This window comes from Adiantum capillus-veneris, chromosome 8 (genome assembly GCF_014529385.1).
Source record: "Adiantum capillus-veneris isolate H3 chromosome 8, ASM1452938v2, whole genome shotgun sequence".
Taxonomy (NCBI): domain Eukaryota; kingdom Viridiplantae; phylum Streptophyta; class Polypodiopsida; order Polypodiales; family Pteridaceae; genus Adiantum; species Adiantum capillus-veneris.
The window spans coordinates 2961099-2975099 of NC_140938.1; positions in this window are offsets into that span (position 1 = coordinate 2961099).

Consider the following 14001-nt stretch of genomic DNA (forward strand, 5'->3'; position numbering starts at 1 on the left):
GTATTGCCATTTGGGTTGTCAAATGGACCATCTTTCTATCAAGAGAGAGCAAATTGGGTATTGGAACCATTCATTGGTAGTTGTGTTAAGGCTTTTATGGACGACTTCTGTGTCTACAGCAGTAGGACTGAACACCATGAGAAGTTGTAGATGGTATTGGTTCGATATGATGAATGTGGAGGACAACTAAATCCAAAGAAATGTCATCTAGCACAGCCAAGGGTGAAGTTATTGGGCCACATGGTGTCAGAAAATGGCATTGAGGCTGATCCAGACAAGGTTAAGTCTATTATTCTTCTTCCATCACCTACGAGTACAAAGTAATTCGCAACCTTCGTACACAAAGTGAAGTACATGGCGCGGTTTATTCCATTGTCTTCGCAGCTCCTTTATCCATTACAACAAGTGGCAAAGCATGATCCATTGCAATGGGATGACAAGTGTGAAGAAGTGTTTCAAGAGGTGAAAGAGGTGTTAGGGGGGTTTTCAGCCATGCAGGCTCCTGATTGGGAGCAAGTATTTTATGTAAATCCATCAGTAGGGGATGATGCCATTGGGGACATGCTATTGCAAAAGGGTAAGGGCAAGCATTATATGAGGCCAGTGTATTGTGCAAGTCGAGTGAAGTTGGTAGCAGAGAGAAAGTTCTCGGAAGTAGAGCTAGTGATGACCAGTGTAATATTTGCTTGTCGACGATTTCGTCATTACTTGCTACCACGACCTTTTGTTTTCTCGACGAGTTATGCCTTTTTGCCTCAATTAATTAATGGCACTAACATGTCAAATGTGGTCAAGAAATGGGTAATTGAGCTGCAAGAGTTTGAGTTCTCTTTTCTAGTGGAAGACAGTACAAGGGCTACCCTAGCCGATTTGTTGACTTACAAGGAGAATCCCCTTCTTGTTAAGGAACAGGTAATGAGAAAGGTAGTTGAAGAAGTGCCACAAATCAGCAATGCACATGTGTTGTTCTTTGATGGCTCTTACAGAAAGAGCCATGATGCGGCTTCAGGGGGTATAGCACTTTATGATCAAGAGGGGAAGCTAGTATGCAAGAGAGGGTTCAAATTGGACGCTCATAGTAACAATGAGGCTGAATATGCTACTTTGGAAGCCGGATTACACATTTGTTTGAAGCATGGGGTTAGAAGGTTGAGCATAAAAGGTGATGCCTTGCTAGTTGTGAAGCAAGTGTTGGGTGTGTGGAAGAGCAAGAACACCTCATTGAAGGAAATGTGTTTCAAAATTAAAGGCCTGTTAAAAAAGTTGGAAGCATGGAGCATCAGACACATTGAACGTGCTCTTAATGGAGAGGCACATGAAGCAGCTCAAAGTATGATTGGGGAGCTATTTGTGAGGACCAATTTACCTCTTTATCATGGCCGGGAAAGTTTGGCTCAAGAAGAGGAGTTTTTGCTAACAGGAATCATTCCAAAGGAGATTCAGAAGTCTAAGAAGTATGGTTTTGTGCGTAGAGCATATAGGTACAAATTGATTGGTGATGTCTTATACATGAAAGGGGATGATCTCGTGTTGAGACATGTACCTTGGCGGGAGGAGCTTTATAGAGTGTTGGAAGAGAATCATGAAGGCGCATGTGGTGGCCATTTTGCTCTAAAGATCACCTTGCATAAGATCTTGCAAGAGGGGTATGTCTGGCCTAGTTTGCACAAGGATGTTCACCATTGGTGTAGGTCTTGCAAGAGGTGTCAAGCATTTGGGAAGAGAGTGTTGAAGCCAGAGCTACGAAAAACCATTATGGCATTTGATGTGTTTGAAAAGTGGGGGATTGATGCAATAGGCCCATTACCTATCACAAGCAGGGACAAAAGCTATATTTTGACTGCAGTAGACTATCTCTCTAGATGGGCAGAGGCTATAGCAGTAAAACAAATCACTGCGAAGGATGTTGCAAAATTTGTGTACGATGAAATATGTTGCAAGTTTGGGGTGCCACTGGAGCTACTTTCAGATAAGGGGCCAGGATTTAGAGCTAAACTGCTAGACTTTTTATGCGCAAAGATGAAGATTAGGCACCAGCATACCACTCCTTATTACCCGCAATGTAATGGCTTAAATGAAAGATTAAATGGTGAGTTGGTACAGATTCTTTTGAAAGTGACAGAGCACCAAGGAAAGAATTGGGATTTGGAATTGCCTAGTGCATTATGGGCTTACCGTACTTCGGTGAAGACAGGTACATGGTTTACTCCATTTCATTTGGTGTATGGAAAGGAAGCATTATTGCCTGTGGAAGTGGAGTTTCCTGCATTCAAGATGCTAGAAAGTTACTTGGGCCGCATAGTGATGCATTCAAGAGAGGCTCTTACAGTTACAAGAGGTTCAGCTGGATAGGATGAGTGCATTGGAACATTATGGGCAGATGCAGGATAGGGCTTTGGCAAAGATAAATGAAAAGGTAAAAAGTAAGGGTATCAAAAAGCATGACGTGGTTTTGCGCTACAACAGTAAGTTGGACAACACCTTCCAAAAGAAGTTTCAAATTAAGTGGAAAGGCCCTTTCAACGTAGTGGAGTGTTTTCCAAATGGTACATATCAATTGGCTAACCTGGATGGAATTTTACATAAGTCAAGGGTAAATGGATTGCGTCTTAAATTGCATCATGCTAGGTTAATGATGGTGGAGCAAGATGAGTTGTCTGTGGATCAAGCAGTGTTGGTGAAGGATGAGGAGACTTGTGACGCTGCGAGTCTCATATCGCTTTTTGCTGCTACTGATCATGAATGATCTAGCAGGCTAGGGGATGGGCAAATTATGTCAGGAGTTTTTTGGAGCAAGGGATTGCGCATATGTACATACACATGCATGGTGCATCGAATAAAGGATTGCCCATTTTCCAAAGCCAGGTGGTTACGTGGGGCCCACATGTGTACAGGTAGGATAGCATGTACATAGTGCATCGATTGTCACTATCACCAGTACCAGTATGTTTTTTGTATAATAATGAGGAGTTGGTAGCGCGTAAAAATTCTCGAGGAAGCTATCCACGGGCCGACGACATGAGGTAAGCAGGTGCGTCAGATGGCATCTAGTGGCGTCAGGAGGTCGAATGGGGTCAATACTTGCACGTGGATGAGTACGGACACAACGTGGGTGTTTTCTTGTGATTATTATGTAGAAAGGTCATCATGAGGACCATCTGTTGGGGCCACTTTAGGTGGTGGCGAGATGCATCATTGGAAAAATTTGAGTGCCAGGTGTGCGGATGGATGCAGCAGGGTGACAACTATGCACTGCGAGGTCAGTTTTTGGCCTGTTCGGGATCCGTTTGAGGTCAACTAAAAGGCCAAGGGTATCCAAGTAATAAATCTAAGTGTGGGAACTGAAAAAAATGGAGATAAGACCAGAAAAAATGTGGAGAGAAGAGGAGGAACAGCCGCAACTGTGTTTTTTGGGGTTTTTGGAGCCTGTTTTGGCCGTAAACTGCTCATCCGAGGTCGGATTTGAGCACTTTGACATTGTAGGCTGGGGTTTTGGGCCGTTCCAGACGTGATGGAGCTGTCCATTTTTCCAAACTCCTCACTGTTTTTCTACTGTTTTGGCTGTGTAAGTTTCTCCTATGAGCGAAGCTTCTGCTCCAATTTGTGATTGTATCTGGCTTATTTTACCCATATTGTGTGAGCGATTTTCCCCATTGGTGTTGGCCCAAGCTCAGTTGTATCTAAACATAAAAAATTCTCCTCTTTTGAGCTGAGTTTTTTGGGTGTGTGTGTGTGTGTGTATGTGTGTGTGTGTCTTTGTGTGGAGTGGGTAAATGGGTAGTCTCTCTCCTCTCACTCCATCGGTGTGTTCCCTGTTTCGGCCAGGTGGGTTGTGTAAGCCGAGTGGTGCCCCATAGTGTGTGTTTGTATCATTCCAAGAGTGTGTGTCGGGTCATTATAGAGGCGTTCCGTGTGTTTTCATCCCGCTCACAACGTTCATAAAGTGATGCCAGTAAATAGTTTTCTTTTACAGCTTAATACACCAATTCTAGTAGGGAATCAATATTTCATGAATAATCTGCAATAACATTATCTTGTAATGACTTTTGTTTCTAGTTCTCTATACTTTGATTAAACCAAGTAATGATTAGACCTTTTTGTAATCTGAAATCTATTTATATGAACAATTTCATACCTAATCATGGCTAAACAATTAGTTCACTACTGCCCCATAGTAATACCCATTCTAATTGAATAAATGTTCCAAATATTTGATTGATTCTAACCTAGACTCCCATTTTATTCAACATGATTCATCCTTTATGGAGAAGTATTGCAGTCATACTAATCTTGATGATCCAACTTGAATAAAAAATTCCACCCCCTTCATTTCATTACAATTTTTAATCAGAAATTTTTTTAAACACAAACTCTCTCCTTATCCTTGGTATTGTTTTAAGCGATTCAGCCCACACACTACTAATTTCATGACTTAGTTAAATTAGTTTGATTGACAGAGTTTATTTCAAGAAAGTTTGAATTTTAACCAATAAAACATTCAATTTTGCTAACAACTCAAAATACAACAAAATTTTTTGAACCATGATTATAACTTCTTAAGTTAAGAAAATTTTCACCTTCTCTTTTCAAACCTAGATTAGGTCCAAAATTATGGTGACATCGATAACAAGTGGGGGGTATTTTTGACACCTGTCTTCCAACATTAAGTTGAGTTGTACTAACAATTGGCTTTTGTTGATGGTGGTAGGTAGCAGATTCCTCCCTTCCATCCGTTATATATATATCTATATATATATATATATATATATATATATCTGTGTGTGTGTGTATGTATAATGTATATATATGTGTGTGTGTATATATACATTATATATACACACATATATATATACATACATACATATATATATATATATATATATATATATATATGCAACTGGGTCCAAAGGACATGGAAAATTGGTTTTTTCAACTGATTTATTCCTTCGAGGTAAGAATTTGGGAAGTCATGCCCTCCTCATCAACACTAAATTGTTAGGTACTTCTTCTTACATAATGTATGGCAGACAAGGAACTACCGTGTGTTTAAAGGAGATCCTGAGGTGGAAATCTTCATAGAATACAAAAAAGCAAAGTACTAATATGGACGCTCAGGCCCAAGCAAAACTTGGGCGATTGGCCTAGGATTATCGATGCCTTGTACCAAGGATAAGGGGGCGGGCCGTTAGGGGTGGCTCCCCAGGTAGCCGATGTAATTATGGTCTCTCTATGATCGGCACAAGCATGGCAAGATCTTGTAATTTTTTGGGATGATCAATATAATTCACTCACAATTATGAGTTTTGCTATAAATAAAAATAAAAAAAATTGTAAGGTGGAGCAAATTTTTGCATCTAGTAATTGTTGGCATAAAAGCATGTGGCTACTCAGTTTGCTTCCACCCATAACGAACTGATTGCTCTTCTTATAATAATAAAGATAACACACCCATTCACTTAATGTGCTATTTTCCCAATTAATTTTCTCTTCTTCTTTCCTTCCCATACACATGTGTATGGGTGCATTGTTACATGCCCTTCAATTGGTATCTAAACGTTGTTAGGAAATAGGACGTCGCTAAGTAGATAATTGAGTAGCTTACCTAATGGAGAGAGATAATTTTCACACATGAGAGATTATAGAGAGAGAGAGAGAGCACAATATACATGGTTTACCCAATGTGGGCTACGTCCATGGGAAAGCATCCACTCAATGGCTTTAATACTTCAAAACAAGAAGTAGGTTACAAAGGGATTATACCCTTAATAGAGCTCTTGCCTTACTTAAATCTCACCACCTCACACCCACCTTGTTGCATCAACTTCACACTTCAAAATGTGTGTAAAAATGGCCTCCTTTTATAGGCCAAAAGGATTGCCCTCTCTTATGAGAGGCAGCCAGGTGTAGCCGCCCTTGTGTAGAAAAGTCCAAATGGACCCTCCAATCTTCCCATGTGTGGCCGCCCTTGAGAAGACAAGTCCATCTTTGAAATCGGCCACTGGCCATTGAATTCAACCACCAACCATCGGCCATTGAATTCAACCACCGGCCATCGGCCATTGACTCTCGACCACCGGCCACCGGCCACCGGCCATTGACTATCGACCAGCGGTCAACCGATCAAACCACCGATTGTTTTTCGACCACGTTTTGCTCGCTCTTCGACCATAATATTGCTTTCCATCCTGGCTTCTTTTCCTTGAATGCTGATTGAAGATGAGCAAAAGCTCAACTTCTCCTTGTTGACCACCTTTATAAACATGTCTACAAGATTTTCATTTGTATGCACCTTTCCTAGCTTTAGCTTTCCCTCGTTCAAAAGAGTGCGTATGAAGTGATACCTCACTTCAATGTGCTTTGTCCTTGAATGAAAGGTTGAGTTCTTCACAAGATGGATAGCACTTTGGCTATCACTGTACAAAACACAATTGTCTTGTTTTAATCCAAGCTCTTCTAAAAATATGTGAAGCCACATAATTTCTTTGCTTGCCTCTGTCATTGCTATACTCTGTTTCCGTGGTAGAAAGTGAGACCACTTTTTGCAGCTTTGAAGCCCAGTTTACTGCTTTGCCTCCAACCATGAAGACATGGCCAGTAGTGTTCCTTTGAGTATCTTTGTCACGTGCCACATCTGCATCAGCATACCCTTGAAGAAAAATATTAGTTCCTTCAAAATACAAAGCATTTGTTGTTGTCCCTTTCAGATTCGTTGTTGTCCCTTTCATATTCCTAAGTATCCGCTTCACAGCTTGCCAATGCTCTTTACCTAGGTTGTCCATGAACCTACTTACAACTCCCACTGCATGTGCAATGTCTGGCCTTGTCCATACCATAGCATGCATAAGAGAACCTACCGCTCGAGCATATGGAACTTTAGACATATAGGGTATCTCCTCTTGTGTCTTTGGACACATATCCTTGGTTAGTTTAAAGTGACCAGCCAAAGGTGTAGAACCGTTTTTGCATTTTTCATTGCAAACCTTTCTAGTACCTTCTTGATGTAATCCTCTCAAGATAGCTTTATTGTCTTCTTCGTCATGTCCCTTGGTATCTTCATACCAAGTATCCTCTTTGCAGTACCTAAATCTTTCATTGAAAAAGATTCAAATAACTCATCTTTTAGATCTTTGATGTCCTGCATGTTAGCACTTGCAATCAACATATCATCAACATACAACATTAGGATGATAAAGTTTCCATCTCCCAAATTCTTTGTGTAAAAACAGTGACCTGAGTTGCGTCTTGTGAATCCATGATCCAACATCCATTGATTGAACTTCAAGTACCACTGTCTTGATGCTTGCTTTAAACCATACAAGATTTTCTTTTATATGCAAACCATTTTCTCTTTACCTTTTACTTGATACCCCTTTGGTTGAAGCATGTAAATTTCCTCCTGTAAGTCACCATGAGAGAATGCCGTATTTACATCCATTTGCTCAAGATTTAAATCATGAGCAGCCACAAGGCTTAAGACAAGCCTAATTGAGTTTATTTTTACAACATGACAAAATATTCCATTTAATTCAACACCTTTCTTTTGAGAAAACCCTTTTACCACAAGCCTAGACTTGTATCTTTTCTTCCCACCTTCTTCTTCTTTCAGCTTGTACACCCATTTGTTTTGAAGTGCAGGCTTACCTTTAGGCAACTCAACCAACTCAGATGTTTGGTTGGGATGTAACGAGTCCATCTCCACTTGCATGCTCTTTATCCATTCTTCTTTGGATTCTTGTTACATAGCTTTCTCGTATGATTCCGGCTCTCCAAAATCTGAGATCAAGAGATGGTTGAAGGGAACGAATAACCCTTTTTGGAGGTCTACTTGCTCTTGTAGATCTTTGGAGAATAGGTTGAGGCTCTTCATTTGGTTGATGTTGTTGTACTTTGTCACCGTTTGCACTCCTTGAGTCTTCACCATCCTTAAGCTCCATATACTCATCACTTGTTTCTTTTGTTTGTTTTCTTTCTAAGTAATCTTTGTACATATTTTGTTCGTTAAAAATTACATCCCTACTTCTAAAGATTTTACCATCTTTAGGATTCCATAGGCGATACCCAAAGTCACCTTCTCCATATCCGATGAAGAAACACTTTTTGGACTTTGCATCTAGCTTTGACCTTAGGCTTCTATCTATGTGCATGAAAGCCTCGCACCCAAACACTTTGAGAAATGAATAGTTCACCGGTTTACATGTCCACGCCTCCTTTGGAACTCCCCCATCCAATGCCGTTGAGGGTGACCGATTGATTAAGTACACAGATGTACTTACTGCTTCCACTCAAAGCTCAAGCGGTAGGCCTGCATGTAGCACATGCTTTGTGCTTGCTCCATGATTGTCCTCTTCATGCTTTCCAAAATCCCATTTTGTTGAGGTGTCCTTGGGGTTGTCTTTTGCCTTCGAATGCCATTGCTAGCACAAAAGCTTTCAAAAGATTGGCTGTAATATTCGCCTCCATTGTCGGATCTAAGGCATTTAACCTTAGTACCTGTTTCATCCTCCACAAAGGCTTTCCACCTTTAAAATATGGAAAACAGATCGGATTTATTCTTCATTACATAAACCCATGTTTTCCTAGTCGCATCATCTATGAATGTTACATAGTACAATGAGCCAAGTGATGATGTACTTGCAGGACCCCAAACATCAGAATGAACTAACTCAAGTTTTTAATTTTTTTTTGATTTCTTGATTTATTTAATTTTACTCTCTTTTGTTTGTCATAAACACAATCTTCACAGAACTCTAGGTCCAATTCTTTCAAACCTGGTAGAAGGTTATTTGTTTGAAGGATTTGCATTCCTTTGGCACTCATATGCCCAAGCCGGTAGTGCCACACCGCACTGTCGACTTTTGTAGTTGTTGACAAGCTGAAGATTATGAGGTGACAGCACACAAGTAAAGTGTACCAACCTTTTTTCCTTTGGCAACCACAAAATATTCCTTTGAGATCTTCCATCGTTTGTTTCCAAATGCAATGTTGTGACTTTCATCATGCAATTGTCCTATAGAAATCAAGTTTTTGCAAAGAGAAGGAACATGTCTAACATCTTTAAGCTTTCGTTCATTTTTGTAGAAGTTTTGACACAAACTTTACCTTTGCCGACAATTTCACAAGATTCATCATCTCCCAAATATACATACCCAAAATTACCTTTGGTGTAATTTTGAAAATGTTGCTTGTGTGGTGTCGCATGTAATGAAGCCTCGGAATCTACTATCCAAGATTTAGACACATTATCTAATGAGAGAATTAGAGCATCCTGCTCAACTTTACCTGTCACATTGGCCTCCGATGTTGGCTTGTTGTCTTGAGGCTCCGACTCCTTCTTCTTCTTGGACCAGCCATCCTTCTTAACGTGGCCCTTCTTACCGCAGTTCCAACATTCAAGAATTGACTTTGTCGTGACTTGCTCTGCCTTGAGCGATCACGATCCTTTTGGTTTTTGAACCTCTCCTTAGGCCTTCCTCTTGTTTCCACTGACAATGTAAGACTTGATGATTCTCCTATGCTTCTCTTTCACATTTCCTTGCTTAGGAGAACACCCACAACAACATTACTTACAACCATCACAAGGCTGTCCCAACTATCCGGTAGAGAGACGATAGTATAAGGAGAGCTCGCACTTTGTCATCAAAATTTATTTTCACCAATCAAAGTTGACTTATGTTGGTGTTAAAGTCATTTAAGTGTTCTGCAACTGAAACAATCTCTGTCATCTTTAGATTGAACAAGAGCTTCATGAGAAATACCTTATTTGATGCCGATGGTTTCTTGTAGAGGTCGTCAAGTGACTTCATCAAGTCCTCCGTGGTCTTCATCTCCAAAACATTAAAGTCCACCATTGATGCCAAACTTAACGGGATTGTTCCCAGTGCCTTTTGATCAAGCACAATCCATGCTTCATCTGCCATCGTTGCAGGCTTCTTTGCAAGACCGCATAGTGGCGGGATAGTGGCAACAAATAAAGGTCCTTCTGGTAGAGATAGTCTTCAATCTCCATCTTTCAATGTTGGTAGTTTTTACCGTTGAACTTATTGATCTTGAGCTTTCCTTCCTCTGCCATTACTCGCACTCAATTCAAGGAATCCTTTCCTTGAGATACTTCAGCTACGAGCAAACCTTGCTCTGATACCAGTTGTTAAGAAATAGGACATAGCTGAGTAGATAATTGAGTAGCTTACCTAATGGAGAGAGATAATTTTCACATAGAGAGATTATAGAGTAGAGAGAGAGAGAGAGAGCACACACGATATACATGGTTCACCCAATGTAGGCTACCTCCATGGGAAAAAGCAGCAATTCAATGGCTTTAGTACTTCAAAACAAGAAGTAGGTTACAAAGGGATTATACCCTTAATAGAGCTCCCGCCTTGCTTCAGTTTCACCACCTCACACCCACCTTCTTGCATCAACTTCACACTTCAAAATGTGTGTAGAAATGGCCTCCTTTTATAGGCCAAAAGAGTTGTCCTCTCTCATGAGAGGTAGCCGTGTGTAGCCGCCTTTGTGTAGACAAGTCCAGATGGACCCTCTAATCCGCCCATGTGTGGCCGCCCTTGAGAAGACAAGTCCGTCTTTGAAATTGGCCACCGGCCATTGAATTCGGCCACCGACTCCACCGGCCAACAATCCAAACAACCGACCATTTTTTGACCATTTTTCAGTCGTCGTTTGATCATAATATTCGGGCGAAAAAAAATATTTCGAAAAGTTTTGGTTTTCGACGAGTGATTTTTCTTCATGCACGATGGCTTCTTCTTATAATGGAGGTTTTACAAATGTATGTTTTTTAAATAGAAAATTATAAGGGGTAAATCATGCTCCATACTTAACAAACATCACAACGACACATCTATGACTTCGTGACATGCTCCCCCCCCCCCCCTTCGTGTGTGGAGCGATCATAGCTTTGGATAAAATAAAGAAGTTGACAAAAACAAACTATGTGCATAAAATCAAAACTTGAAGCTTTCGGAAAAGGGAAATTTTGTCTTTTGCAAAGTGTGGGAGGCTTTGGTTTTGCAAAAGGCTTCAACCTTGGCAAATTCAAGAGCAAAAATAGGTAAAGCTTCTTGGATCTATGTAGAGAAACATGAATTATAGCTTAAAGCTTATTTTAGGAATCTTGGACCTTACAGAAGCTAAGGTGCATTGCTTTGAAAACTAAACAAACTAAGCTATGAAAGGGAGAAAAGCAAGTAAGTTGCCAAATTCAAGCTTTTGGTGTGCATACACATTTACACAGATACACAAAAGTGTGTGCAAACTTAGATGGCTTTGCATGATGGCTTTGGAAAATAAGTGTGGAAAATTGAGAGACTTTGACAAAGAAGTGTGGCAAATTAAGCGGCTTTGACAAGGAAGTGTGGCAAATTGAGCAAGTCTTGAGTTGTGCATAACACACACACACACACACACACACACACACACACAAACCACATAGCATTGTCTTTCACATAGCCTAACTTCTCTCCTCGGCATCAGACTAGAGTGAGAGAGAGATCTCTTAGGCTTGAGATGGTGGATTCATACGACTATCCTCACACATACACCACCTTCTTTGACATGCTTCACATTGGTGGCTTTGCACCGGCATTTTTGGCATTGAATTCCTCTCATTTGGCATCAATTTTCTTTGTACCATCTTGGCCTCAACCTCCCTTGGTACCCCAACATCAAATGCCTGTGTCCCAGCCTACCATTGACACATACCTAGAAATCAATGACATTTACACTTACACTGACTGTGAGTGATTTTTGGAGCAAGAACATACTTTTTAGGCTCTCCTTGGGGTCTCTCAAGAAATTAGTTTCCTGAGCACACTCCTCAAAGATGGAGTATCGATATCGACTTCCTAGGTGGAGTTCATTGGAGTTTCGATCAAGGATTTTATTCTGGTTGATGCATAGTTTTTTGCTCTACATGCATTTTAGAGTAGTTTACGTTGCCATATACATCTATTTGATAGTGATGTATACATCTTTGTTTTTTCTTGAGATCGTGATCTCTACACTCCATGTTATGGCTAGTTTATAGACACAAGAATTACAAGCTCTTGGATATAGGTTTTTGCACCAACTCCCAATGGGAGGTTTTATGCATTGATAGATGTGCCTCTTTAAATTACTTAGAGAGACATTCATAGATGTGCTTTTTTAAAGCATTGATCGCTTTTGAGAGCGATATCCTCATCTGAATGTGACACACTGCTTGGATTACGTTTGGTGCATGTTTGTGCATGCTTTTACTCATATACGTTGTTGGGCACATTTGACACCCTATTTTTTGTAAATTTGTACATATGGACATGACGCCCGATGTCGAGAGCGTCTGTGGGATTTCTTTTTGTGGAGTTTTTTAGCTTGATTTAGCAAGCACATGTACATGCACTGCAAGTCGCTAGTCTAGTGACAGCTGTCAGGCTACTATAAGTGCCCGTGAGTGAGTTTTTTGAAGTGAGACTTGTATATAACTAAAACTCATGTACAAACTTAAAAAAGGTCAGCCAAACATCAAAAATTTGCAGGTTTGAGCTCGTTGTGCCTCCTTGATGGTTTCTGTTGCACATTTTGCCCCCGCCTTGCCTACTCTACATGTAGTCCTGTTGGGACACCTCCTTGTTCGCGTCAATTTTTTGCATGTAGCGGCATGTAGATTCAAATTTGGTCATCTGCAGCTTTCTCACCAGTCATTTTTTAAGCTTTCTCTCAAGCTTTAAAGTGACCCAATTGGAGTTGTGCTTTTCAGGTTACGACTAGTTCTCTACAAGGTTAAGGCTATGGCAGCCAAGTGGCAAATTGTGTGTAGACAAATTCAGAGGGTATGTATCTATGAATTGTGGAATTGATGTTGAAGTTGTGGGTTTGTGATTTTTGATTGTGAAAGGAGAGGCACTTTTCTTCATATGCATTGGTCGGTGTGTGTTGTAAATTCGTGCTTTGACAGGGTTTTGCTCCTATGTGACATAGTCTCTTGGGTGGGCGACGCCTAGTAAATTCCCAAGGGTCTACTCCTATTGGACTTGTGGTGTTTCAAAAGGATTTTGCAAAGCTTTTGGTGTCTTGTAGTTCTCTTTCAACGCTCTTGGGTGACATCGCTATAGAGGTGTTTCAGTTTGCTTGTTTCCCAACAGTGTTTTGGTGCCCACCACCGAGGAATCGCTTCAAGTTACCTTCAGTTTACAGGTTTTAGAAGACATGGTGTTTAATTTTCTGGAGTTTAGTGGGAAATCAAATGAAAGTTCCAAAGGTTTCATTGAGAGAATGGAGTTTGCTTGCCTTCTTGCTGACAAGCAAGACCCAGCGTTGATGCTACGAATCTTCTACTTTTGTTTGAAGGGAGATGCTAGGGAATGGTTGGAAGGCTACAAAAAGGAGCTACAATCAGCCCAACCTCCTCAAGTTATGACTTATGAAATGGTAAGGCATGCTTTTCTTTGGAAGACCCACAAAAGGTATAGCAGTCTATTCAAGGCTTAGTACAAGGTGAAGGCCAAACCATAGAAGACTTTGTGAAGGCATTCAATGCATTATGGACAAAGTGGTGTACATCTTTGGGGGCTGAAATTCCTCCATCCATGTTGAAAAAGGACAGGTTTCTTGCAAGCTTGAGGAGTAACCTACGCTTGAAGGTAGAGCTTAAGCAGCCAAGGACCTTTGAGGAGGCAGTTGAAATTGCAAAGAATAAAGAGTGGAAAGCAGATCGTCTTCATCAACTTGGAATCAATGTAGAGCCAAAGCTTGAAGTGAAAGCGGTAGAGCAACCAAGGGTTCTCATCAGGGAGCCAGGTTATGATCAACAAGCTTCTCATGATGTGAATGCTTTTCCCAAGGAGATGCAAGAGGTTGTAGGTCTTATGAAGAATCTTAGTGTGCATATGATGGGAGGTGCAAGAGGTCAAAGTTATGGATATGGACGTGGTTATGGAAGCAATGAGGGTTATACAGGTGGTAGAGGAAGAGGCATGGCTGGAAGAGGGGATATGTTTCAATGTT